Source organism: Sorex araneus, chromosome X (genome assembly GCF_027595985.1).
Source record: "Sorex araneus isolate mSorAra2 chromosome X, mSorAra2.pri, whole genome shotgun sequence".
Taxonomy (NCBI): domain Eukaryota; kingdom Metazoa; phylum Chordata; class Mammalia; order Eulipotyphla; family Soricidae; genus Sorex; species Sorex araneus.
The window spans coordinates 109,863,261-109,888,313 of record NC_073313.1 but is presented as its reverse complement, the minus strand read 5'-3'; the positions used below and the strand labels follow the sequence as shown (position 1 = coordinate 109,888,313).

The following is a 25,053-nucleotide window of genomic DNA, read 5'->3' as shown; positions in this document are numbered from 1 at the left end:
TCTCACCTGAAGTTAGTAGATTTCTAGGCTCCCTCCAGCAGCGGGAAACAATAAATCTCCCTGTCTCCAGTTACATCAGACACTGATTCTCACTAGAGGGAGGATATTGCTACACAATAACAGTCTCTCCTAAAAACATTACTTGGAAGTTGGGAAGGCATGAGGAAGTTAATGAGTTAAGTTCAAACCATCCCCAGAGGGCACTTCTAAGTGAGTGATCCTAACAGAGTGATTCTAAAATGTGTATGTATAGCTTCACGTCATCTGCTCCCAAATACAAAAACATTCATTCAAAAATTATGTGCACTCCTGTGTTCGTCACAGCACCAAGTATAACAACCAAGATATGGAAAGAACCATAACGTCCAACAATAGATGAAGGGAAACAGAAGTTGTGGTTATATTCTTAACGAAGTGCTGCTCATTTATAAGAAAATATAAAACCTTGCAGTTTACTCTAATGTGGATGGAACTGGAGGGTATCAGTTAAAGCGACAACGTTCAGACAGAGAAGGAGGACAACTACTGTATGATCTCATACATCTGTGTTATAGAGAGAAACAAAACAAGAAATAGGCAGTATTGAATAATGACAAACATTCAGTTTTGGTTTCTGAAACTCAGATTACCAAGCGGCAGGGGAAGAAGTGTGAGGGGGATGAAAAGGCAGACTAGAGGTGATGCAAGTATAGTAATGAAACCGCTTGGGTTGTACTAAAGGTAGAGTAGCATTGTAAAACAAAACCATAAAGGTTAATACTAGTATAACCACGCCACTCAAACTCTAAATCAAAATGTAAAGCTTCAAAAATATTAGTTAATTAAAGCATATAAGCATATATAAAGTGGGCTGTATCACCAAAGCACTTTGAATCGGAACAAAATCAAAGCACATATACTATCATATATCAAGGTTGAAATACAACTAGAATAATTATGATAGCATAACATCTAGCATAAGGACAAACAAACAAAATCATGATCATTACCTAATGGGAAAAAATAAAGGAAAATATATCATAGACCAAGATATGAAAAAAATTCAAGAATAAACCATAGATAAATGTCTTCATGACACTGGGTAGGTTAATAATTCCCATTCAACAGAAAAAAGCATCCTCTATGAAAAAAAAGACCGATAAATTTGATGGAATTTAAATTAAGAAATTCTATTTTTCGAAACATACATTTGAGGGGAACCATCCTGGCTCTGCACGCAAGAATCATTTCTTGTGGGACTTGGGGGACTCTATGGAAAGTGGATATTAAACCCAAATTGGCAACATGCAAGGCAAATGCCCTACCTGCTGAGATCCAGCCCCTTAAAACATATCTTAATTCAATATTAAGATATCCTATATTTTAATAGGTTAAATGGCTATCTATGGATCAGGAAAAGTATTCAAATATGCACATTTAGCAAAGGATTTTTGTATATAGTATACACAAATATTTTAACTTCTTCAAATCAATAGCAAATCCATATTTTAATACTTCATACAAAAAATATCCAAATGACATGCAAGTATATGAACAAATGAAAATTATTATTACTCATCTGGGAAATGCAAAGAGGACTTAAAATATGATACAATGTCCATAGCCAAATCTGAAAACAAAATAGGATAATATCAAGCATTAGGAAGAACATGGAGCAACTGGAAGTTCGTACATGGCTAGTGAAAGCATTCAACTACTTTGTAAAACTACTTGACCATATCTGCTAAAGCTAAATATACGTTTCACATGACCTTAGAGAGTACAAATACCCACAAAAATCTATAATCAAGGATATTTAATAAGCAAGACTCATAAGAGTAAATATATAATTTTATTTAAGTAAAATGTAAAAGCATATAAACAAATCTTAGAACAGAAGTGAACACAGTGGTTACCTCAGGGGTATAAATTCAGCAGGAAAATGAAGCCATCTGGAGTACTGGAAATATTCTGTATCTTGTTATGGTTACATATGTTAGAAATCATTCAGCTGTACCCTTAAAAATTGTACACTTCACTATGTATATGCCATGTCTCAAGAATTGCTTTACTTTTTAATTTGGGGGTCTCTTTCCAAATAACCGATATCACAGGACACTGAGTTGAGTCCTACTAGGATTCCTTGAGCCAGCCACAACAAACAATAGAAATGGAATGAAATATAAAGATTAACAGAAGGATCCTGTTAGTCTACAGGACTCCACATCTTGGCAGTACTAAGCAAGCATCCTTGTAGATAGATTGGTTGCAATTTGACAAAAGATGCAATGACCCACATCTCCTAAATAGCTCAAAAGACAGCTGAAGCAAAGATCATGCAATTCATCTTATAACTAGGATCTTTAACCCCATGGATTTTTATTAATCTCACTCATGACATTTTTTTCAATGCACTAGTCAAAAGCCACTATTTTAATTTTAGCTAAAAGCCTTATCCTGCTATTTTGTGATGCTCATAACTGACAAACTGGAATGGAGAAGAGACTCCTCTGAGTCTAAGTTTATAGTTAATAAGCTTCTCTGCATCACAAAAAGGTAAAATAATTGATTTCCAAGAAGAACAGAGGCAGTTATGTGGGAAATAATTTTTTTAATTGTGCCTTTTATGAGTATAGGTGACCATTCCTATTTACAAACAGTAATTTTTCATAATGATCCCTTCTTTAGTACAACAGTACTATTTGGATATATGATTTCAGTACAAATATTTTTTTCCAAAAACACTGTAGAAATTATTTTTCATTGCCCTCTGCAGCCCTGAGGAAAGCACAAAGAGGTCCTATGCCCAAAGGACAAATTTTATCATTTTGATATAACATAAATTCTCAGGATGGGGAGAGGGGAAGAATACAGCAAATAAAACAAAGTAATTTAATTTATCATTAAACTCTTTTTTCTATTTTAGGTTTTTGGGAAACATTCAATGGTTCATAGGGCTTACTGCTGGTTCTGTGCTCAGAGATCAGTCCTGGTGGGGCTCATTACCCTTAAACTCGTTTTCCTTTTTTCTAAAAACCATAATCTGTTGCCTTAAAAATAAAATTATGTGCAATAAAGCATTTGCCTGTTATAGGATCTGACATTTAAAATCCCATGAACCATCTTTAATTTATCAAGAAAGACTTGTACAGCTGAGGAGCTAAACGTGGTCCCTTGAAAACATAAAAATCTCAAAACAGAAACTGAAAATGTGGAGAATATGTTCAATTTAAACCAAATTCTGCTGAATTTCTTTCCATCTATTTCAAATTCATTCACTACTGTGGACAGAATTGCATGTTTTTTGTTTATTGTTCATGAAAAAATGAGACAAAAACAGCCACTTTAAAGGATATTTATTGGTTACTTTCCTAATAAACTAATAGTCTCTTCAAAACACCACTCGGTCATGAAGAAACCTATCTCATCTTGATTTGGTGGAACCCTGCCCAGGCTTGCTTCTGATTCTTAGCTGTTGTGAGATGTCCGCAGAGAGAAAAACAATAATATTTCCAGAAATATTGATGATTTTTAAATATTACCAGTTTAGAGTGCAGGGTCTAGTAAAGGAAAAATATTTTAAAAATCAGTTTGAGGTAACAGGAAAAGAGACTCAAATCCCAAGTCTTCCATAGATTGGAAGAAAATGTCCTTATGTCTTCAAGAGATACAGTTAAATGATGCTAGTGATTTTAAGAGCATGATCTTGTGTTAAGCTTATGTTTTAGTTCTAAATTTTCCACTTAGCTGGAAGATTTCTGAACTACCCTTTGCTTCAGTTTTTGTGTACGTAAAATGAGCAAAAAGCAGACATGAGAATCACAAGTGAATACATGCAATTGATTTTTGAAATGCCTAGTATTTATTAATAAATATTGGGTCGTATAATAGTTCTAGAGAAATTATGGCATCTAGGAAATAAAGTATAGTGCATCCTAGCTACTGAGTACTCCTGAGTGGCAAGAAGAAAGACAGATACAAGCATTACAAAACTAGAATGAACCAGTTGGGATGGGAGATGCATGCCGAAAGTAGATAATAGAACAAACATGATGACTTCTCAGTGTCTGTGTTGCAGGATTAATGCCCAAAAGTAGAGAGAGTGTGTAGTAAATATTGTCTGCCATGGAGGCAGGAGGAAGGTGGAAAAGGTAGGGTATACCCGGGATATTGGTGGTAGGGAATGTGCACTGGTGGAGGGATGGGTGTTTGATCATTGTGAGATTGTAACCCAAACATGAAAGCTTGTAGCTATCTCACGGTGATTCAATAAAATAAAAAAATTAAAAAATAACTAGAATGAACTACAAGACGCACATTTGATTATAACCAATATGACTTTATACTTTGGCAAAGGTATAAGGAACTCCTGACTTATAAGGAACTCCTGGCCTATCTCTAGGTCAGGTCCCTTTCCTGAGACCTTACACCACTTTTAGCTTATTTCTCACAGCTCTGGGTTTGATTTCTTTCCTGAGACCTTACATCACTAAAGTACGGAATCAGTTGGAATTAGTGGCTGCTACTTCCTCTCACCTTTGAAACACTTACTCTCTAGATCCTGAGCTCTGGTAGGCAAAAGCTGACTTCAGACTACTCATAGACAAGTTTTGCAACACATTGACAAGTGTATGAAGTTCCTATACTTGGCATTATGACAACAATTATTTCTAAGTACTAACTAGCTAGAGATCTTGAAAAGTAATTAATTGGCAAGGTCACTGGAGTAAGATAATGAAAGTTACTACCAGGTGGTAACTTCACGTCTAACATGACTTCAACTAAACCAGTGGACTTTCATGTATTTCTTTGTGAATTCAGTTGGGTGAAAAAAGGAATATCATGTAAATATCTTTGTACACATTTCATCATTTATCACCCAAGTCTGGATTTAATTCTGAGCTTCAAAAATATCTCAAAAATTAGAAAAAGTGAGACTAAACACCATTTGTGGCCTCATCTCCATTTCTATGGCAAACACCACTTCTTAGAAGATAATAGATTCATTTATTTTTACCACTTGGAAAGAACATCAGAGATTATTTCGTTCTTTTCTATGCCTACAAATGTACTTATTGTTTGTACACCAAATGAATAGTTCTTGTGATTACAGAATCTCAAAGTAAGATTCTATAAACTTCTCTGTTAACTTGTTCCAGTGTTTATAATTTCCTCCTTCTGCTAGTTACATCTTCAAAATACTTTCATATGTGTCAACTTATTCTTCTAATTTTCCATGAAAAAAAGGTTTATTCCTATTTTGCAAGTGAGGAAGTGAAAATCCACAAAATATAAGTTATTTGTACAGATTACATAATTATAGTAGCAGAGGAAAAGTAAGATCCCAACTCTTCAACTTCTCAACCTTCTTTGTTTTCTTAGACTGTGTAATGCTTTAGTGATACTCTTGGGACATCCAAATTATCTGCCAAATAAGAAACAATGTTAAGATGTCAAGAAGAACACTATACAGCCTTACATACAATTATCCCCAGCGTACAACCGCAATTAGAACAGAATATCACTAGGCACTCTAGTCAAAAAGCAAAACATATTGTAAAAAATAAATAAACATTTAAAATCACATTAGGACTATATACTGATTCATGAGCATAAAAATAACACAAGTGTACTTCATCTTGAGCTGAAGACACAGTAGAGTGGGTAGGGTCCTTGCCATTCATGCGGTTGCCCCAGATTTGATCTCCGGCACCTCTTGTCTCTGGAGCACCACCAGGAGTCATAGCTGAACACAGAGCCAGGTTTAAGCCTTGAGAACTGCCAGGTTTGGCCCCAAAACAAGAACAAACAATAAAGTACTTCATTATTTCCAACTTTTAATTTTTTTAAAATTTCTGACATAGAATAAATTGAGTAAACAGGGAGAAAATAAAACTTACCCACGTAAAATGTAAAAGTGTTTATTTTTTTAATTAATTTATTTTTTAATTAGTGAGTCAGTGAGGGTACAGTTACAGATTCACACATTTTCGTGCTTGTTTTTCCCCCATGCAATGTTTAAGAGCCCATCCCTCCACCAGTGTCCATTCTCCGCCACCCATGAACCCAGTATCCCTCCCACCCCCCCAGTCCCATCCCCCCACCCCACCCCGCCTCTGTAGTGGGGCATTCCAATTTGATATATCTCTTTCCTTTTGGATGTTGTGGTTTGAAATAGGGGTATTGAGTGGTCATCCTGTTCAGTCTCTAGTCCACTTTCAGCACCCATCTCCCTTCCCGTGCAGGATCTCTAATCACATATTACTTGGTGTTCCCCTCTCTGTCTGGGATGATTTTCCCCCAGCGTGTGAGGTCAGCTTCCAAGCTATGGAGCCAACCTCCTGGTATTATATACTACTATTCTTGGGTATTAGTCTCCTACTCTGTTGTTCTCTATTCCACAGATGAGTGCAATCTTTCTATGTCTGTCCCTCTCTTTCTGGCTCATTTCACTTAGCATGATACTTTCCACGTTGATCCAAAAAAAAGTAAAAGTGTTTTAATCTTTGGCTTGAACTTATTATTTATTGTTTTCTCTCATTTTGAAGATTTCACATCTCTAGTTCTCACAGTACATGGATAAAGAGTGAATCCCATTGCCGTTCACCATGAAACTCAGAAAAACACATGAAGGCCATGGCTTTGTCCTCTGGTGAGAACCCTTAGAATATCATAATAGGAAGCCACACAGATAAAAGGCTGAATTTAGCTGTCCTTATATGATTTTTTACAAATATTCCTTTTATTTTTATTTGGTGACAACATCCAGTAGTAAAGAGGGGAACCATAAAAATAATAATCAAGTAGCCATAGAGATAGTACAAGGGTTCCTACATTTGCCTTGCATGCAGCCGGCCTTGGTTCAATCCCCATCACTAAGTGGTCTCCTGAATATTTTCAATTGCAGTCCTGAATGTCCCCTGAGGATAACAGGGATAGACTTGAAACATTTTATGCATGAAATCCTAACAGTAAAATTATTTCGAATTATGGTGCTTCAAAAATGTGAAAATAAATATGTGTGCATCTGTTTCAAAGAGAGGCGATGAAGCATACCTCTTATTGAGAAGGTGATATGTAAACAAAACATATGAAGGAGGTGAAGCATTTAAACATTTCGGTATCAAAGTAAAGAAAATTCTGGTAGATCAAGGATAGTGCAAAGTGCCTCAAGAAGAAGGTGTGTCTGCAAGGTAACAACAGGTAAAAGGCAACACAACAAAACTGATCCACAGAAATATATCATTTCACCTAATACCCTTTAAAAACTACCAGTGACTTCTATACTACTAAATCTAATGATCAATTGACAGCCTTTGTCTTGTTTGTCCTTGAAATAATTGATCACTATTAAAATCATCTTCATCTGTTATCTCTTCCTTGGTGATCTCATACATATACAGATAGATATAGATATAGATATGAGGTAATATATAATACATTATATAGAAATTTACATGCATATATATATGTATGTGTGTGTAACACACACATACACAGTTATGTGTATATATGGAGATTACTCCCAGACTTATTTAGTTAGCTCAGACCTTTTTCTGTATTTCTATATCTGTATATCTGATTTCTTTCTCATTGATTTCTGATACCTGAAACTCAGTATATCCAAAACTGGATCATTGTTTTTCCCTCCAGTTCCTGTTCTACCTATACCTTTCTCCACCACCAAAAAAAGGCAACTCTAGGGGCCAGAGCGATAGTACAACGGATAGGGTATTTGCCTTGAATGAGTTCGGTCCCCAGCATTCCATATAGTCCCTTGAGTAACACCAAGAGTAATTCCTGAGTGCCAAGCTAAGAATAAGCCCTGAGCATCACTGGGTGTGGCCTTAAAAGCCAAAAAAAAAGGATGACAACTCTAGACTTCTAATTATATAGGATAATAATTATATGGGGATTTTTTTATTGCTAGTTTGCCTCTTTCCCATAAGCTGCAGCTAATCCACAATACAGCCTGTTAACTTTGCCTTCAATATATATATATGCATATATATAATCGGATAACTTTTTATTTTGAGACACCATCATTCATATTTCACCCTGATCATCTCAACAGACTCTTAGCAAGATTTATTTTGTGCATTCTACTCTCCTTTCAACACAAATGTCAAAGTGATCGCCTAAAAATATAAGTCGTGTCACTCTTCCTTTAATGGCTCTGAATTTCTCACAGAGTAAAACCCAGGGGTCATATGTCCTGCAAGGTTCTTCGTAATAAAATCTACATCATCTTCTCTATGTGATCCTTGTTCCTGCCATGGCCTCTGCCATCCCTCACTTACCAGACACACTTCCTCTTCCTCTACTTTTTAAAGCGTTTTCTATTGCTCAAGGCACTGTGATTTACAAAACTGCTAATGATGGTTTCTCATGTACACAATTTAAACATCACACCTATCACAGGTGTATCTGCCTTCCTCCCTTAAAATTTCCCGTGTTCCTCCCTTTCAACTCCCCCCTACACACACACATGCCTCCAAAACTCAGTTCTATGAATCAGTTCTCCTGTTGTAATCTTGCTGCAGACACACTTCCTCCCAAGGCATTGTGCACTATTATTGATCTACCAGAATTTGCTTTACTTTGATTCCTAAATGTTTAAATGCTTCACCTCCTTCAGATGTTTAGTTTACACCTCACCTCCTCAATAAGAGGTATGCTTCATCTCCTCTTTTGAAAACAGATACATAAATGTCTATTTTCACATTTTTGAAGCACCATAATTCGAATACTTTTATTATTAGGGTTTCATGCATAAAATGTTCCAAGTCTACCCCAGTTGTCCTCCAGGCTCATCCAGGACTGCACTTGAAAATATTCAGGAGACCACTTAGTGATGGGGATTGAAACAAGGCCGGCTGCATGCAAGGCAAATGTAGGAACCCCTGTATTATCTCTACAACACCTTGATGATTATTTTTCATGGTTCCCTTCTCTACAACGTGTCACACACATGGTAGTCAAAATTACAGAATGAGTAACTGGACTAATAAATAATTCCTTATAATTTTATAGCATTAATACTTTTATAGTGCTTTCATACTATATACACTGAAATTTTCAAATTAATATATAGCATATGTAGAATAACACCCAGTATATTATCTTCATTTTGGATATATTGGTATACAGAGAAGCAAAAATAATCTACCCAGAGTAAAATAGCTGTAATGTTATAGAACCATGAATAGAGTTCCATGCTTTTATCACATAGCCTCCAATGTTTTACTGCAAAGCTCGAAGTTCTTGTGGAATGGCCTTCCACTTCCTTTGTTAAGACAGAGACATAGCCTGCTTATGCCATTAACCTAGTGCCTTGAAACCTAATGTCTTGCCAGCTGATGGTAATATAAACATGAAGTCATTTAAAAGCCTGAGTTTATGTGAGGAATTGCTGTGTGATTGTCAGAGAAAATGATGCCATTCCCAAATGATGTTCTCTCCAAGAAGGAAAGCAACATTTGAATACACCAGCTGCTCAGTGTAATATATCATTTGTTTCTTCCTAACAGATTCTGCCTTGCTCTAGCTTTACACATGAAACCATTTAGTCCCTCAAAGAAACAAATAGCAAGAGGGGAAAATTATAGTCTAAACAGGCATGATGCTACTTAAAGTGCATCCTAGTGGTCTCTTCCACTGTGTTACCAACAAGTCACTAACTGTTCATGTTGAGAACTCTCCCACACTTTCACTGCCACTTTCACACAAGAAAGGTGGAAACTGTTTCCTTAAGTATACCACCAAAGAAGGAACTGCTGTTTACTTGGCAGGAGGGAACAAGACAGTTCATGCTTGGCATAATTCTACTGTTGGCATCCAATCCAAACGCTGCTGCATTCTGCAGAGGTGGCAACAATTTTGTACTCAGGATAACAGTGCAAGATATATATATATACATATATGTACATATATATGCATGCTTTTTAACAGAGATTCCTGTAACCCCTAGTAGGCTTACAGGAGGATAAAGAAATGGCATAGCCAGGGAAAAAAAGACAAATTCTCAGTACCTTTGACAACTGAATTCATAATACCAGACATTGTGGCCTCTTTTCCTGGTTTCCAGAATGTTTCTTGTATATGTGTAATATAAATATATCTGGTAACACTCTCAAAAATTTCTAAGTAAACCAGTAACCTTGTCAAATCAAATAGTTGAGGTTGAAGTCAGCTCTTCTGCCAATCTCTACAAACATATCCAATGAAATAGCAAGCATTCACTCTTTCATTCTACACATACTTTTTTTTTGGTTTGAAGGTCATACCTGGCAGTGATTACTGGCTATTCTGATTCTTAGTTCAAAAGTGATGCCTTGTGGTGCTCAGGAAAGCATATGTGGTATTGGGGATTAACCAGATCAGCTTCATGCAAGTCATGTGTCTTAACCCCTGTGCTATCTCTATTTCCCTCTTTTTTAGGTGGAGGAGTTTGAGCTACAACCAATGGTGATGAAGGGTCTCCAGGGCATCCCCTGGGCATTCACTCTGTCATGATCAAGGGATAGTCACAGGGATCAAACCTGAGTCAGTTATGTGCAAGCATGAACCTTAGAGTCTGTGACATCTCCTTGGACTCACAAATATTTATTGATCACCTAGTATGTACAAGGTATTCTAGGTCATGGTACTATGAAAGAAAGCACAGTTTATCACAGACTTTGCCCTTATAGACTTTCCATTTTACAAATTAAACCAAGGGGGGGAGATCTGTACAGAAGAAATGCAGAAGAAATAGGGAGAAATAACAAAGACATGTGGTCAGAAAAAAGATATATAGTAGCAACAGGTTAGCATTATCATATATATGCATATGTAAACACAATTGCAGTTGCTGGAGATAACTTTTTAGTGATTGGCGTAGTTAGAATTATAACCCAGAACTGAGTGACTCCAGGGTCCACATGTTTTCTAGAGTTACCAAATTACACAGCTGATGTCTGACCCTTAAAATATCAGAAAATGAAGTAAACAACTAAGTATATTCATATTCCTTTACTGAAGCAATATATGACCAATTAGATCAGTCCTTCCTCACTTCTATATGCTTCTTAACAAACAGAGATATGGTTTTGATGGGGAAAGATATATTAAAATCTGGTTACAGCGTGCAGTAGTATGTGGCTAGGAAGTAACTAAAAAGGTTATAATTATATAAAACCTCTGGACTATGACCATGCTCAAGAGAAAAGAATCAATCAAAGAGAAAAGAATAATTAATGAGAATACTTTTTAGCAAATTGTTGATCGGGGGTGAAAATAACCAGAAAGTTTGTGATCTTCCAATGCAGCAAAATTCTGTGTCTATTGACAGTGAATCCCTGGAGTTGTAGGGAATAATTATGGCTACTAGATCACATTCTTCTAATACAGTAACTAATTCTTGGGAGAGGTAGGTGGATCAAGTGGAGGAGCACATGCTTTACATGTGAGAGTTCCTGGGTTTAATCCACAGTACTGTGGATTCCAGGCACCACCACCACAACAGCAACAGTAAAAACTCTAATTCTTTTATGTACATACACTGTCCATATCAGGTAAAAATAAATTTTAGCCTTCAGCATGCTTGGGTCTGGAGTGACCCTGTGAATTCCTACAGTGCTTGCAAGAAAAAGATGAAAAGATTTGAGGGCTTACCCTGCTTTATACAGAGCAAGGTTACAGAAATTTTAGACTACTGCTAAGCAAAACAAAAACGTAGTGGTTTGGAAATAAGAAATTATCCCTGTCCTCTGATTTATTCACCATGATCTAATTATAGGAGGTAGAAGCCAAAGTTGTTCAGTATTTTCAACAATTGCACAGTTAAATATTGGAATATGTCATTTGTTTCTTCACCCTTCCTCCTTTCCATTCTCAAATTGATTCAGAAGCACTTCGTTAATACTATTAATAAAACCACTATTTTTTGTGGCAGCTAGAATCTCTAGCCCATTTCCTGAATCAAAACATGCGTTATGTTCTTTAGGATCTTAACTGTCCTTGGTAAATTCTATAGGGATATAATGTACTCCTTGTTCAAAACTTACTGGCAAGTTTAGTATAGCTAATGACCTGCAATATCCGCTAAGGAAGAAAAGGGTTTCATCCTTTGACTTATCCATAGCATAGAACTCAAATTCAATATCACACAATGTCATGCTTATTTTCTGTTTCTTTATTTTCCAAACTGACTGATATATTATTGACCTATCTAGTATAAATATGGCAAATAGAAAAGCCTACACAACATAAAGAAAAAGGTGTGTTTTCTAACTTCTGTTTCTACCCTTGCCATTATCACCAATGATAACACATCATCCTTCACAAGTCCTGCAGAAGACAGAGTTTATGATCCTCAATTTTCTGTTTTATAAAATGAAATAGCTTACTCATTTGAAAAAGTGGAGGGAAGCGGCACAATATGAATCAATCAGATCAGCACAGTAGACAAGGTATCCAGATTGGGGTTTCAATTTCTCCTCTGTGAGCATGCAGCAATATGCCCTTGGCATATGATTTAATCTTAGTAAGCCTCACATTTCTTTCTCTGTAAAAAGTGAATGAATACTAAAAATACTTATTTCATGGGCATGTTGTTGGGCCAAAATCCTTTTGGAAGTTTAGTTCAATAATGTTCCATTCAGAACCAGGATAAATGAGCTATAATTTAAATAATCTCAGCTCTTTAATTCAACCATTTCTGGTTTCTTAAGTGTTTTTAACAGATATTTTATTTAAAATATATTGAATTATTTATTTTATCTTCCCACAGAGCAGTAGGAAGATTCATAGGCTGTAACAAGGAACCTTAGGATCCTGGAAAATTGGCAATATTACAGAGAAAAACATTCGAGTTTTTAAAAGGCAATATTACCTACTAATTGTACTTTGCAAGCAAATTAATGACTGATCCCTTGTAGAGAGGAAGTTTTAGCTATAGTAACACTACCAAGTCGCTTCTGCAATTAGGTATCTCCTTTACTGTGCTTTAATTTGGGGGGGCATAAGGGAAATTTGTTAGTATCAGATAAGTACTTAATTTTCAAATGCAAGTACTGAGCCATGCACTCTCTCCAGAAAGAGGCAGAGACAGAATGAGCTTAGAGTTCATAACAAACAACCAAGGAAGGTTATACATCTCTTTATGAGGCCTGGGATTAGACACTGATGCTTCTCTATGGGAGGCAGCTTTGAATTGCCTTCACTGAAGGACAAGGGAATAAATAAGCTAAACGTAGCTCACCTAGAGCCTCGGGCATCAATTGAGTGGATCACCACCACCACGACCACCCCCCTGGGAAAGTTTGCAATTCCTGGAAATACTACTTGTTATCACAGCTGTGGGATGGGGAGGAAGATGCCATTGGTAATTTTTAGGGAGAGGTCAAGGATACTACAAAACTTCCTACAATGTAGGAAGTCTAATGTACAAGATAGTCTCTTTGAATATAGACTTAATCAGCTCCCCAAATGTCAATAATGTTGAAATTGAGAGCAATCTGACCTAGAGAGTTATTTCATCCTTCCCAGTCTAGCAAGTCCCAAATACTCTTGAAGGTCTTTCTCAAGACATTATGGGAGGCACTGGTCATGGTCTCTACCCTAATAAAGCTTAGAATCTAATAGGGAGACCAACCAGCACGATAACTCTCCTAGAAATCTAGACACATATTTGTCTCTGTGTAGTAGGGTATATAGCTCCTTTGTGTAAGAATTTTGAGAAGGAAGGAAGTACAGAAATGGCAATCGTTTTGGAAAATTTAGGAGGAACCAATCTTAAGCAGGTCTTTGAAGGATAAGACTTGCTTCCCTTCCTCACTTTCTTCCTAATCTCAATTTAATCTGCTTTTTAAAATCTGATTTAGGAACCACAGGGTCTAGGATTTCACATTCCATCCAATGTTCATTTGTATGCTAATGGAAAGATATTACCACAGTAATAAACTGTCCTTAATATTAAGCTTTCTCAGCCCTTACCTTCTTTAAATTATCTTGGTACATGATTTTTGTCACTGTTTTGAACCAAACTCAGTAGTTATCAAGAACTTCTATGGGTGCACTGATAAGGTAACACTCCCAATGGTACTCAGTGTGGCGGTGGGACATGTAGTGTCAGTGATCAAACCCAAGTTCCACATATAAAGCATGTGTTCAGTCCGCTGAGCTGTTTCTCAAGCGTAGCTCCTTGACTTTTCTTGTCCTCTTTTAAACATCACCTGTTCAAGCTGCTATTTGCTTCTTGTAACTCAGTCCATTTCTTTCCACAGCCAGCCTACACATGTAGAAGAATCTAAAACTCTGTCTTGATATCATTTTTTCAATCACCTTTTTCTTTTAATTATTTTATTAATTTACTTATATCCAAAAGCACATATATTCCACTTGGAATTTGAGGTAGTTTTAGCCCCATGTTATGTTAAATGGGTAATGGAAACAAAATTTAAAAACTTATCTGTGGTCTATAGAATATTAGTATGAGGGGATGAAAGATAAAGGGGAAATCTTAGATCACCCTAGAAAGAAGAAAAGGGAAGGAAAGAAATTTAGAGGAGATGAGGCAGATGGGAAAGAACAGGGGTGGGGTCAGAGGCATCAGGCGTAATGATGGGGTACAGCTATGGTGTGTGTATGTGTGTGTAAAAGAGTCAACAACACTGAAGTGTAAGTAAGGGGGTTTGCCTTGCATGCGGCTGCCCAGGTTTGAACCCCAGCATTCCATAGTATCCCCCAAGTACGCCAAGAGTGATCTCTGAGTGCAGAGCCAGGAATAAGCCCTGAGCACGCCCACATATGGCCCCCAAAACAAAAATAAGAAATATGCTTATGAAGGAGGCGGACTGGAGTGTGGGGTTGAAATGGAATATTGGGACACTGGTGGGTGGAAGTTGACACTGGTGGTGGAACCAGTGCTGGAACATTGTATACCTGTAACTCAAATATGAGCTACTTTGTAAATCATAGTTCCTTAATATTTTTTTTAATGTTTCTACCTTGAGGAGCTAGGAATTTGAGTGTTTTGGTAGATCATTGTCTCATTTCCTTCGGAAAGTATATGACAACCACAGTTATGCAAGTGTTTCAGAGAACACTAGGTAGTTCAGATCCATTACAGCGTTGATATGCTTATAAAACATAACGTATTTGAAGTGACATTTTGCACATATTTAGATCACTTGATTCATTTGTTCCTCTATATTGTTAGGTCTTACATGCAACCCTACTCAGCAATCCCAATGTAAATGCTATAGGCTTTCCATCACAGACTGGCAGAAAAAAGAAAATGTTCTTGAATTATGTTTGTAACAGTAAAAGGAAATATGTATTTCATTTCAATAATGAGAGGACTCCAATTATAGACATGAGCAATGAAACTGCCAGATGAATAAAAAGGCAAATGCTTTCCCTGGAGGGAAAAGAGAGCTCTTCACTTCTTTCCTCAGCAAAACATAGCTATCTGCTCTCTGCTTGAAAGTGAATTTTTTATGAAGAAACTCACAGACATTGATAAGAAATGGCTATCTGAATTAATCTGAATTACTTGATAATGGTAGGAATTTTCATAGATAACATCCTCTTCCATCTGGGAAGTTAAGGGATATAGCCATCTTACAGGCATTTCAACTAGAATTCTGCCTTTAGTTTTAACATTTTATTTGCAATATCATTTCAATAGCTTTCCTGTCACTTAGTAGGACATTGAATTACCAAACATTTCAATTATAATCCAAAGGCCTTGCTTCAGAAATGTATTATTTTATTTCTATCAGGGACCTCCTGATAGGAACCAACACACAATAGATACATGTATATAAACACATAAGCACAAACACACATAAACATGCAAAAATAAATTCATTCTTTGATGCCAGTAACAACAGCAACATTCTACAATGCCCCCTCAGATTCAGAGATATAAGCCACAGTCTTTGCCCTACAAAGTGTGGAATATTAACAAGGAAACCAAGCAAGAACAACTAAGAAAAAATAAGAAGTTTAATATATAGCTATTTTTGTTTTATAGTTGGCATAGATACTTGGCTGATGTGTGCCAGTCCATTCAAAAGAACAAAAGCAACCAGTGGTGGCACGGATGTGGGCGAAAAGGGATGCTTTTTCACTGTTGGTAGGAATGTCTACTGGTCCAGCCTTTCTGGAAAACAATACAGACAGTCCTTCAAAAACTAGAAATTGAGTTTCCATATGACCCCGCAATACCACGTCTGGGAACATATCCCGAGGATGCAAAAGAGCACAGTAGAAATGACATCTGTACCTATATATTCACTGCAGCATTGTTCACAATAGCCAAAATCTGGAAACAACCCAAGTGCCCTAAAAGAGATGAGTGGTTAAAGAAACTTTGGTACATCTACACAATGGAATACTATGCAGCTGTTAGGAGAGATGAAGTTATGAAATTTGCTTATAAATGGATAGACATGGAGAGTATCATGCTAAGTGAAATGAGTCAGAAAGAGAAGGACAGACATAGAAGGACTGCACTCATTTGTGGGATATAAAATAACATCATATAAGGCTGACACCCAATGACAGTAGATACAAGGGCCAGGGGGATTGCCCCATAGCTGGAAGACTGCTTCATGAGCGGAGAAGAGAAGGCAGATGGAATAGAGAAGGGAATCACTAAGAAAATGATGGCTGGAGTAACCAGTTGGGATGGGAGATGCATGCCGAAAGTAGATAATGGACCAAACATGATGACCTCTCAGTGTCTGTGTTGCAAGCCCCAAAGTAGAGAGAGAGTATGGGGAATATAGTCTGCCATGGAGGCAGGGGGAGGGTGGGAAAGAAGGGGCATACCCGGGATATTGGTGGTGGGGAATATGCACTGGTGGAGGGATGGGTGTTTGACCATTGTGAGATTGTAACGCAAACATGAAAGTTTGTACTATCTCACGGTGATTCAATAAAATTTTAAAAATTTTTAAAAAAGAACATGTGCCAGTATCTGTCGTGTGATATGATATCTCATTGTTGTTTTGATTTGAATCTCCCTGATGACTAGTGATGTGGAGCATTTTTTCATGTGCTTTTTGGCCATTTGCATTTCTTTTTTGAGGAAACTTCTGTTCATTTCTTCTCCCCATTTTTTGATGGGGTTGGTTGGAAGTTTATTTCTTATGCAATTCTACTAGTGTCTTGTATATCCTGGATATTAATCCCTTATCAGATGGGTATTGGGTAAATATTCTTTCCCATTCCCTGGGATCTTTCTGTATTTTGGTCACTGTTTCTTTTGAAGTGCAGAAGCTTCTTAGTTTGATGTAGTTCCATTTGTTTATGTTTGCTTCCACTTGCATGGTCAGTGCTATTTCATCCTTAAAGATGCTTTTAGCTTCAATGTCATGGAGAGTTCTGCCTACATTTTCTTCTATGTACCGTATATATTCATGTCTGAAATTGAGGTCTTTAATCCACTTTGATCTGACTTTTGTGCCTGGCCTTAGACAGAGGTCAGAGTTCCTTTTTTGCAGGTAGCTATCCAGTTTTCCCAGAACCACTTGTTGAAGAGGCTTTCCTTGTTCCACTTCCCATTTCTTGTTCCTTTGTCAAAGATTAAGTGGCCATATATTTGGGGGTCTATGACAGGATATTCAACTCTGTTCCTTTGGTCTGCAGGTCTGTTTTTATCCCAATACCATGCTGTTTTAATTACTATAGCTTTGTAGTAGAGTTTGAAGTTGGGGAAGGTGACGCCACCCATCTTCATTTTTCAAAGGATGCTTTAGCTATTCGTGGGGGTTTATTGTTCCATATGAAGTTCAGGAATTTCATGTCTATTTCTTTGAAAAATGCCATGGGTATCCTGATAGGGACCACATTACATTTTTATAGTTCTTTGGGCAGTATTGCCATTTTGATCATGTTAATTCTCCCTATCCATGAGCGGGCTATGTGTCTCCATTTCCTAGTGTCCTCTTTTATTTCTTGAAGCAATGTTTTGTAATTTTCCTTGTATAGGACAACTTCTTTTGAAGTCCTTGTATTTCCTGCATAGTTTAAATAATGTGACAATCATAGAATCATTAAAAGTTAAAGAAATGCATAAATAAAAACTACCTGTCACATAGTTAAATACTCAATGTCATTATTTAAAAACCATCATAAAACTGGCACATAAAAGGACAGACATAGGAGAGAGGTACTGGTCCCTTTAAAATCAAGTGATGAAGAAATTCTGCACTATATTCTTGAAATTCTATGATGTTGAAAACTAATGAAAAATCAATAAACAAAATATCCCTGAAAATTAAATCAAGCTACCAGAGCTCCAGTGCTTTAGATGGACAAAAGCAATAATTATTACCTTAAAAGTTCAGCTAAGTTTATTCTCCCTTTAGCTACACAAAACATATTCTTTTGGGAGTCAACATCACTGTTTTAGGTGTTAATTAGAGAGTTCCATACTTTCACTGAAATGCTTATCAGGCCCTGGGATCCACACCATTGGAGGGCAGGTCTACAAGTTTTCATTATTTTTAGGTGCTTCCTATAGGAATGAGATTTCAGCAGAGGCAGTCATGCTTACATCGAAGAGCCTGGCACATAGCCTGCACAGAGTACTTGTTCAATAAATGGAGTGAGTTTGGAATGGTCCAGTGTGAAAGAGATTTCTGAAAAGAGCCCCACAAAAAACATTGTGGATCTCTGTCTTACAGACAGACACACAAACACAGACACATAGACAATAAGGCTGTATGCTGGAGTGTGTGGATGGTTTGGAGAGCAGGGTAGTTCACACGCCCTATGCCTGGGTTACATTAAATACATAGGCAACAAATTACATTGATCTTTATAGGCCATACTCAGTAAAAGCCACCCTCAGTACATTTTTTTCTCTGAGCTCCAACCATATTCATGTAATTTTCCCATTTCGATTAAAAGATCCCATGAAATAGCTCAGCTTGTTCATTAGCTGCAGAACAGTAAGTTTTGCTCTAGCCTTGACTTGCAAATCTCAATGAAAAGTCCTCTCCTTTATCTACCAAGTTTCCTCCCTTCCTCTAAAACGTCATGTATAATAATCCATTTCTATTCTACAACTTGATAATAATCATTTATCATATCTAACTATACAATGAGGATGATACTGACTCCAGTCGAATGTATTTACCCAATGTATGATTTCTCCCCTGCCATATGACCATTAGCACCAGAGTTCTTTTGAAAATGGAAATCCAGTATTGGTGTAACAAAGTAAACTCTCAGAACATTCAGAAGAACTGTTGGTGGAAGCAATATTGATGTGTGCAAACTCTGTAGGTGTTTGAATCAAACCGAAAAGCAATGACTTCGATTCATATCATAATAATATTCATAATGTTGAAAAGATTTAACATTTAGTTAATGCTACCGCATTCTATCTTCATAATAAATCTTGATATAATTGGCAATAGAATTTGCTTCTTTGTTGTCAGGTACAAGAAAATGTTTTATAACAACCATTTGATATGAGTTAACTCATTTTTTTCAGATAGGGATATGAAAGTCAGAGCAATTAATTTTCTCAAGATAACCCATCAAGAGTGGGGAACTTGAAATCTGAATGGCAAGGCTATCTGCATAAAATAAGAAGGTGGTAAATACTCATACCTTATTAGAAATACCTTTGTGTACATAACCCACATTGCATTACTAAGCTAACACTTGTAATCTTTCATTTGTTTGGTGTTGAGAGTTTTTCAAATACTTTCTCATCCATAATCAATTTGGTCATTGTGGCAATGCTATGAGGAAAAGCAAGGGAATGGCAGGAGTACCACTGCACCTATAAAGACAGAACCAATAAGATTTACCCTAAGCGGGGAGGGGGGGTGGTTGGGTATGGTACCACCAGCAGGTAAATTTGTACCTGTGGGGCAAGTACATCAGCAGCCTGATGGTGCCTTCAGACTTCCAGATACCCCCAAATTGCTTCTGTGCCTTTGGCCAGACCCCAATAACTTGGGGCCAAGTTTACCAATAAATTAAATGGTCAAAAGTTAGGTATGTTGGAGACACACCCACAAAACAACTCCGGCTCAGCTATATAAGCTCATTTATTGGTCATTTATTCAAAGACCCATAAATCTCAAAAGACATCAAAAGATGCAGTTAGGGCCTGTAGCATAGAGGTAGGTGGGAACCCATGACTGAGAGCTCCAGACTCGTTTGGATCAGGACTGGGCCTCTTCCCTCCAGGTCCCCAGTTTTCCAATAGCTTGGCAGCCACACCCACAAACTGCCCCTGGTGCCATGTAATCTCATCAATGGCCAAGACCCAGAGACTATAAACTAAAGCTACCTGAAGAGAGTGCCGCAGAATGCCCTGACCCCGCACCAGGCTGTCTACATCGGGACACCTGGGAGAGAAGTGGGTTGAGTTTCCCTCCCTGCCCCCAAGCAGAACCTTGGCAGTCGAAAACCTCCAGAACCCAACCGTTGCCATGCCCACAGCCACTCTCCACATGCTCAGACGAGCCTCACCCAAGAGGGCAAGAGCCTCACCCAAGATGGGATGAACCTCATCAGAGAGCGGACCAGTAGGAAAACCGAGATATGTGGGAACCCGTGACTGAGATCTCCAAGCCTACTTGGATAGGGCTGGGCCTCCTCCGCACATGTCCCCAGTTTTCCAGTAGCTTGGCAGTCACACCCACAAACTGTTCCCAGCGCCATATAATCTCATCAATGGCCAAGACCCAGAGACTATAAACTAAAGCTCCCAGAAGAGAACTACACAGAATTTCCTGGACATTATTTTCTATCCATAACAAGCAATACAAAACAAATCATCTCGCATTGCCTTTTTGGCAGGTTTGAGTGGTGGTGAGACTGGTGTCAAAATATCGAATGTAACCAAACTAGAGAGAGAATGGAGGAAATTGTCTGCCCCGCAGGCAGAGGAAGCATTGTAATGGGGGTTGGAAGAGGAATACTGGGGATTTTGGTGGAGGAAAATGTGCACTGGTAAAGGGATGAGTGTGTGATGATTGTATGACCGAAGTTCAAACATGAAATCTTTTTAGCTGTATCTCACTGTGAATCAAAAGAAAGAGGGGGAAATAATAATAAGATTATAAAATAAAATTAACATTCAGAATAGAATAAAAAATAGTGGTGTGGATTTTATGCCCAATTCAATCAGCTTAATCAATGATTGAATAAATAGCAGTACTCCTACATTATTTAAAAAAATATTTACCCTAAGCTCCACAATAAGCCAATGGCAAAATCATAGTCAGAATTATATATATATATATATATATATATATGTGTATGTTATCAAATAGTGTTCTTTATTTTTGGTAAATATTATGTGATCTAGACACCCTTCATTTTGATTCCATACTGAAAATTTGAGAGGGAGTGAGGAACACACAACAGGCCATGAAACCTCCAGTCAAATCTTACAAATGTAAAATCTTTTGAAAATGCTTTTGATCCAGTTCTTCATGGTCTGCAGTACGTAAATGCATCTTATGGACTAAAACAAAAGAGGGACTTTGTTCCTTAAGAATAAGTTTTACTGACGACATGAACACATCTTTTATTAGACAACTGCATGCATGCAATTTCAAAATCTACAAAGTTCTGAAAACAGAAATGGAAAAGAATTATGTAAGTTTCCTTCATAACTTCAAATGACAGAATATCTGAGTTACTGTGATATGAGATAATTATGGTCTCTATCCATTGAGTATAAGTATTTATAGGTTTTAGTGCTGAATTACTGTGTCTGAGTGCAATGGGATTGCCATATTTAATATATATGTACAGACACAATGAAAAACTAATCAGCTCTAAGAAAACTTGAAGTCCTGCTATTTGCTACACCATAGATGGAATTTGAGGCTGTCATGCTAAATGAATTAAGTTAGGAGAAAGATAAACAGATAACCTCACTTATACATGGTATATAAAGAGGGAAAGTGAGCAAAGAGACAATGTTCAATAAAAACAAATTCATATTCTGATATCAGAGTTAAGGCTATATCTATTTATCTATCTATATATATATATATACAGAGAGAGAGGCATATCTATATAGACATCTTCGTGATCCTCTTTATCCACTCTTGTTTGCTGGGCACTTTTGTTGTTTCCATGTTCCATGTCTTGGCTATTGAAAATAGTGTTACAATGTACAAAAATCAACATATATCTTTTTGAAATAGTGTTTTTGTGTTCCTTTGATAGAAATCTAGAAATGTAACTGGTGATCATGTGGTAGTTCTATTTTTATTTCTGGGGGAAGGATGTCTCAAGCATGCTTCAGGGTCTACTCCAAAGATACCAGACCTAATATAAAATACCATAATATGAGACTGACACCCAAGGACAGTAGATACAGGGCCAGGAATATCGCTAGGTGGTTGGAAGCCTGCCTCATGAGCTGGGAGAGAAGGGAGCTGGAAAAGAGAAGAGATCACTAAGTCAATGATGGTTGGAGGGTTCGTTCAGATGGGAGATGCGTGCTGAAAGTAGATAAAGGACCAAACATGATAACTTCTCAATATCTGTATTGAAAATCATAATGCCCAAAAGTAGAGTGTATGAGGGAAATTGTCTGCCATAGAGGCAGGGGTAGGGGTGGGTTAGGGGGGGATACTGGGGACATTGGTGGTGGAAAATGTGCACTGGTGGAGAGACGGGTGTTCGATCATTGCATGACTGAAACTCAAACATGAAAGCTTTGTAACTGTATCTTACGGTGATTCAATAAAACATAAGAAAAATTTTTTTAAAAAAGCAAAAATACCAGACCTGCTGTACAGGCTAAATGGTACAATTCTCTGGTCAATGATGTGGTGCTCTTTGGCCCAGTGATGCAGAGCACCATCCAATTCATACCTAGTGATTCTGGAAAATAGTGTTCTATTTTTAATTTTTGAGAACTCTTCCTATTAATTCAATAGAGATTGAAGGAAGTTTCCATTCTCACCAACAGTCAATGACAGTTCCTTTCTCTGAACACCCCTGCCAGTACTTGTTCTTATTGGGTTTTAAAGAAAATAAATAGGTCATTCTCACTGATGTGAGGTAATTATCTTCTTGTCATTTTGATTTGCATGTTAAGAAACATATGCTGAAACATTATTTGAAATTCAAAAGTAACTGAACATCTTGTATTTTATTTACTAAGGTAAACAAATCTAATTATAAATGATGCCTCAAACCTCATAGGGGGTTATACAATATAAGGTGCAAACAGCATATTATTCTTCTGAACTATGACAGTTTTATGATTTTAAATTATTTCTGGTCCCAAGGGCCTTGGGATAAGGCACTAATCTGTCGTATTTCAGTATCCTTCCAGTAACTGTTATATCCTTCCAATACTGGGTTTGACCACTTAACTCTCAAAAACCTAAAACCATCAAAATTAGTTGACTACCCCTTAGTTTCACTAGATTTAACCTGTTCACCACTATGTTCCATGTATAGTTTTTTCAATCACATTTTCCTTTCTGCTTTGATGCTTTTATTCTTTAAGATACTTCCCCCTTTCAGCGTCTTTATTTAAACCCATAAGATTACTACTTATGGCTGACCTGACTATACTTTGTTGACTCCTTATTTGATTATAGTGAATATTCAGGTTCTTTTCTATCTCCCTGAAATGTTTGTCTCATGTTGAAGTTTTTCCACAGAGAAAAGGTCAAGTCATGCTTCTTACATGCAGTTTTTTTAATTAATAGTTTATTTTAATTAGTGAGTCAACGTGAGGGTACAGTTACAGATTTATACATATTTGTGCTCATGTTTCTCCCTTACAAAGTTTGATAACCCATTCCTTCACCAGTGCCCATTCTCCACCACCAGTAAACCCAACATCCCTCCCCCCCTCCCCAGTCCCGTCTCCCCCCACCCTACACTGCCACTATGGCAGGGTATTCCCTTTTGTTCTGTCTCTCTGATTAGGTGTTGTGGTTTGCAATAAAGGTGTTGAGTGGCCATTGTGTTCAGTCTCTAGTCTATATTGGGCCCGCATCATCTTTCCCCCACATGACCTCCAACCACATTTTACTTGGGTGTTCCCTTCTCTGAGTAACCGCTGTTGGAGAGGATGTGGGGAGAAAGGGACCCTTCTACACTGCTGGTGGGAATGCCGGCTAGTTCAGCCTTTTTGGAAAACAATATGGATGATTCTCAAAAAACTAGAGGTTGAGCTCCCATTTGACCCAGCAGTACCACTGCTGGGAATATATCCCAGAAAAGCCAAAAAGTATAGTCGAAATTCCATGCAGTTTTTCAATAGAAACACCCCATTCCTCCTTGAATTCCACTCTTTGTAGTAAGAAGTGAGTTTCCACCATCTTCTGCTGCCATCTCATGGCTAGAAGAAACCATTGCATTGGACTTAATTGCACGAGTTGTTTTTGTAACTCACTTCCATTTACCTAACTCTAATTAGGTAATTGCTGTGTATAATTGCAATTCAGAAGTTATATTTTTAAATGCTTATTCTAAAATGTAGTTTTCAGCATCTAGCCTCACATTCTTCCATTTAGTTAAAATTAATTAGGCTTAGATCTAGCATGAAATAAGAGTTTGACTGCTAATTGACTTATTTTTTCTTATTTGTCTGCACCTGTGTTGCCACTGAGAGTGAGAGTGCAGCTCAAGAACCTAGTCTACTGTATAATTGCCACAATATTCAGCTGGGAACAAAACGTTTTAGCAAATTCAGTGTAAACACATGTCTCCTTTATTAAAAAATTAAAATATCAAATATTTTACAAATACAATATTAAATATGTAATTCATCGAGGTTAGTTATTTAACAAATATCAAATTGATATTACATAGAAAATATACGGGGCTACTTCCAATCATAATCTGCTTGCCCAAACTTATTTCTTCATCTCAGATGTCTGCTGCCATGATGAAAAGCCGAATTGCTTAATGAAAGTAGGGTTCAGGAAACTCATTGCAATGGTAAGTGAATAAAAGAGTTTTGATCATGTTTCACTCATTGGAAAATTTTCTTTTACCAACAGTCTCCTTTTTTGAGTATATTTCTCCTCACTAAGCCCAGCTTAATTAAGAACTACAAAACAGAACTCATTG

At 37.1% G+C, this 25,053-nt stretch overlaps 1 protein-coding gene and 1 non-coding gene across 4 annotated transcripts in view; both read left to right on the top strand.

Annotated features, from left to right (window-relative positions):
• TRPC5 (transient receptor potential cation channel subfamily C member 5) overlaps positions 1 to 25,053 on the top strand; it is a 330,706-nt gene that overhangs the window by 220,266 nt on the left and 85,387 nt on the right. The gene's annotated exons all lie outside the window — the stretch shown is intronic.
• LOC129400692 (small nucleolar RNA SNORA9) lies at positions 11,545 to 11,676 on the top strand. Its single transcript, XR_008627879.1, has one exon. It is a non-coding gene; the product is annotated as a small nucleolar RNA SNORA9 (small nucleolar RNA).